Here is a 4,712-nt window from a genome sequence, read left to right on the forward strand (position 1 = left end):
TGGCTTACTTTTTTTTTTTTTTTTTAAACCAAATCAGTTATATTCTAGTCACCTCTTAAAATACCTTGCCCTTGAAATGCTGATAACAAGCCAGACTCAGTGGCTCAGCCTGTATTCCCAGCACTTTGGAAAGTTGAGGAGAGTGGATTGCCTGAGTCCACAGGTTCGAGACCCGCCTGGGCAACTTGGTAAGACCTTGTCTCTACAATAAAATAAAATAAAATAAATTAGCTGGGTGGGGTACCTCATGCCTGTAGTTCCCGCTACTTGGAAGGCTGAGGCAGAAAGATGGCCTGAGCCCAGCAGGTCAGTGCTGGGGTGGCTGTGAGTGTGCCACTGCACTCCATCCTGGGCAACAGAGGGAAACAGAGTGGGACTCCAACTCAAAAAAAAAAAAAAATGCTGATGACATAAATGAGAAAACTAACAGACGTGAATCAAGAGTAAACACAGGACTATCTCGTATAGTGGTAAATTATGGATTGCAAGCAATATAATTTGAGGGTATTTAGAGCAGACACAGATCAGTGAGGGTAGGTGTGGCAGAAAAGCTTCAGAGAAGTGGACCTTATGTCTTCTTGAAAGATTGTCTGGTTCTCCTGGTGTTTATTTTCCTCCTCCCCTGCCATGAAACCAGGATTCCTCTGACAGAGTTGTTTTTATTCATGTTCGTTCTCTCTCTCTTTTGGAATTAGGGTCACTCTGTTGCCCAAGTCTGGAGTTTAGTGGCATGATAACGACTCACTGCAGCCTTAACCTCTTGGACTCAGGCCATCCTTCCATCTCAGCCTCCTGGGACTACAGGTGCATGCCGCCATGCCTGGCTTATTTTTCTGATTTTTTGTAGAGATGAAGTCTAGCTATGTTGCCCAGGCTGGTCTCAAACTCTTGGGCTCAAGCACTTCTCCCACCTCAGCCTCCCAAAGTGCTGGGATTATAGGTATGAGCCACTGCACCCAGCATATTCTCTTTTTATTAAGTACCAAGTTACATATTTTCATTAATTTTCAAGTTCATTTATTCAGGTTATTCAGGTCTTGCGACTTTTACTTAGTAATCTTTTTTTTTTTGAGCCGCCCAGGCTGGAGTACAGTGGCATACTCATGGCTACCACAGCCTCGACCTGCTGGGCTCAGGCGATCCTTCCACTTCAGCTTTCCAAGTAGTTGGAACTACAGGTGTGTGCCACTATGCCTGGATAATTTTTTGATTTATTGTAGAGACGAGGTCTTGTCAAGTTGCGTAGGCTGATCTCGAACCCATAGTCTCAGGCAATCCTCTTGCCTCTGCCTCCCAAAGTGCTGGGATTACAGGCATGAACCACTGAACCCGGTTACTTAGTAATCTTAATTAAATGACCTTTATGTTTTTTAAGAGAAGGGGTCACACTACAATGCCTGGGCTTAAGTGTAGTGCATATTCACAGGTGCAATTATAGCACACTGTAGCCTTCAACTACTGGGCTCAAACAATTCTCCTATCTCTGTTTCTCTGGATAGCTGGGACTACAGACATATGCCACCAAGCCTGGCTTAGCTATTTTCTTTGCACAGTGTTTTATATAGTAGTCTTCACAGCCACATAGATCAAGATTTGAATTCAAGCACTGGTATTTTTTTTTTTTTTGAGTTGGAGTCTCATTCCATTGCCCAGGCTAGAGTGCAGTAGCATGCTCATGGTCACCCCAGTGTTGACCTTATGGACTCAGGTGATCCTTCCACCTCAACTTTCCAAGTAGCTGCAACTACAGGCATGTGGCATCACGCCCAGCTAATTTTTTGACTTATTGTAGAGATGAGGCCTCACCAAGTTGCCCGGGCTAGTCTCAAACTCATGGGCTCAGGCAGTCCTCTCACCTCGGCCTCCCAAATTGCTGGGATTATAGGCATGAGCCACCGCGCCCGGCCAAGCTCCAGTATTTACTGGTTTTGTGGTCTTGTGCATTTTCCTTACTGTATCTCATTCTGTTTCTTATTTAATAATAATCCCAACTAGGCTGCTGTGAGACATAATAAGTTAAAGGAAGAGGACACAGAGCACAGTGTCCCACCCAAAGAAAATGCTTGATAATAGCATCTGCTGTGATTATCACCAAATTGATGATAGAGGCAATGGTGATGTTAATATAAACTCAGGGAAAGAGATGGCTATGAAGAAGCCCCTACCTGGCTTTCACCACTATGTCACTGTTACCTTTACATAAATGTCCACTCGCCAAAGTAAATTTCATTTCCCTTGACTTTTTAATAATCACTGTCTTAGAAACAGCAAGGAGGGATTCAAGTACTCAGGAAAGTTCTATTATCTGTGAAGGCACCACCAACCTTGTGACTTAGATTGCCAAGCTGAGATCAGGCAATATCCTACATGATAAACTGGCACAAGCACAAGAGATCTTGAAACATCTGCAATTAGTTGACACTTGGAAACCAGTCTAAAGGAATTTATGCTTTAAATCAATGGCAGTTGTCAATGAGCCTGTGAGGGAATCCTTGTTAGGACCCTCAGGCTTCTACGGCAACTCATACTGATAATAACAAAAAGAGAAGTTTCCCAAGCAGAAGATCAATCTAATTCAATCACTTAATGCAGAATTATGGTATCAAGTTTCCACATCACTGAATGGCCATGGGTTTAGAGGTGTGAACCATAAAATAACTGCGGGTGTTAGACATTTAACAAGTTATTTTATTCTTAATTGCTGGCATTTGTTTAACTATTTTCTTAATTCTAATTTATGTTTTTATGTTCCAGTTTGTTTACATAGCCCATAGTTCCCAATTGCCTTTATTTGCCTAAGTGTTTCTTTAATTTTATTTACATTTTTATATATGTTGCATTGCTTACATAACTCATTGCTTGGAGTAGGCTAGAAATAACCATAAATCCTCATTGCTAATTAGGCTCATCCTTATGACTGATTAGTCAAGATTATGAGCCTAGAAGGAGGGCAGGGAGGAGGTCTAATAGTGAGTCACAGGATCCTTGCATTTTAGAGCTGGAAGGAATCTTAGAGCTTAAGGTATCTTTCATTTGTGACTTTGCAACTTCAACATTAGGGAATTATGAAAGGTTGTCTGCTTGCTCTTGCTCCTTTATGCAAAAATAAAGGATTTTTAGTATGTTTAGGGATTTGGTAACAGCTTTGACAAACAAGTCAAGAATAAAGAAACAACCTAATCAATGATGACTCTGAGTAACCCATAACGGGGACTTGAAAGAAGAACTGAAAACTCGATACATCAGTGGGCTATAGAAGAGCAGAGAATATTAATGAACATGAGAGGGGTTCTTCTTTGGAGGTAAGTAAGCAGAGTGGATTTTTTGGAACTCCCTCCTCAGCAGCTGTGCAGTTTGTAAGGATTTTAGCTTGCCTAACTGTAAGCTTAGCTATTAGCTTTGCAGTGGGGAGTATTTAAAAGTACACACAACATATGAAGGTAAGAACCTGGAACCGAGTAGCCTACTTCATTCCAAGAATCCATCTGGCATTTAAAGTACTGCTTGTCCTACATTAAACCCTGCAGAGTAAGAGCCATTTTTCATATCCTCATACCCCTATTTTTGGTTTCAGGTAAGACAGCTTATTGAGTTTGGGGGAAGGAACAAGGAGACTTTTCAAAACTACCTAACCACTACTTATCTAGATGAGCTCCATGAATCTAAAATGGGAAGAAACATGTTGAAGCCCCTGTTTGGGAAATCAGCTTAAGAGAAATCTCAAGTCTCCACAAGACATGGAAGTCCAGATTCCAAAATAATGTGCGTCCTTAGTTATTTGTGGACAGAGTATAGTGGGAAAAGAGGCATTTATAGACATGAAAAATTGTGGCTGGAGTCACCAACATTAAATGACTCATGGTGATGTGGTAAGTTAATAAATGAAATTCAGTCAATTCCTAAATCTGGAGCCATCTAACAGCAGACTCTGCAAAAGGAGTCGTCCCTGGATTGCCAGGGGGATGCAGAGTGTGTAAAGTGTTGTAAGCCTTGAAATTTCCCTTCTCCCAGACCTTCTTCCTTCTGACATATTTTCTTATGTTCCCCTTTCAGGGGAACGTGTATGGCACTCAGATCTGCTTAGATCAAATTTCAAGCATGCCAGACAACAGGCTCGCACCTTAACTGGTCACCCCTTGAGGGACAGCGCAAGGCCCACAGCGCTAGCATTAACTCTGAGCGGCGCCCTCTAGGTTACTATGGCGACCGCGGGAGGGGCGGGGCCACCATTCGCTGCCTTTGCCCAGGACCTTTCGAACGCTCCAATTGGTACAGTCCTTTCTAACTCTGTCCCGCCCCGTTCCGCGCCGAGCGCGATGCGATTGGCCCAGGACGGGCGGACAGGTACCCAAAAGGTACCACCTTCTGATGGAAGAGCGGGAAAGTGCACCAGGCGCTGTCCGAGGCGTGAAGCTCTGGGTGCTGCGGTGAGCATGCAGTTATCTTCGGAGCGAGTTGCCCCACACACAATCCCCTGCATACATGACTGCTATCAGTGAGAAGCAGGAGTCAGGGCGCGGGCACAACGTCTGCGGGCCGGGGGGGGTCCATTCCGGGGGGGCGAGAACGCGACGAAACGCGAGTGAGGATCCCGCGGCGCACTCAGGCGCCAGGGCTCAGAGGCCAGAGGGGATGGGCCCAGCCCCGGGGGCGGTGCCAAGTAGCGGCGGCGGGAGGCGCAAGGCCCAATGAGTGCGCGCGCCGCCCCGGGG

This window comes from Carlito syrichta, unplaced genomic scaffold (genome assembly GCF_000164805.1).
Source record: "Carlito syrichta isolate Samal-C Ts95f unplaced genomic scaffold, Tarsius_syrichta-2.0.1 Scaffold75497, whole genome shotgun sequence".
NCBI classification, from domain to species: Eukaryota; Metazoa; Chordata; class Mammalia; order Primates; family Tarsiidae; genus Carlito; species Carlito syrichta.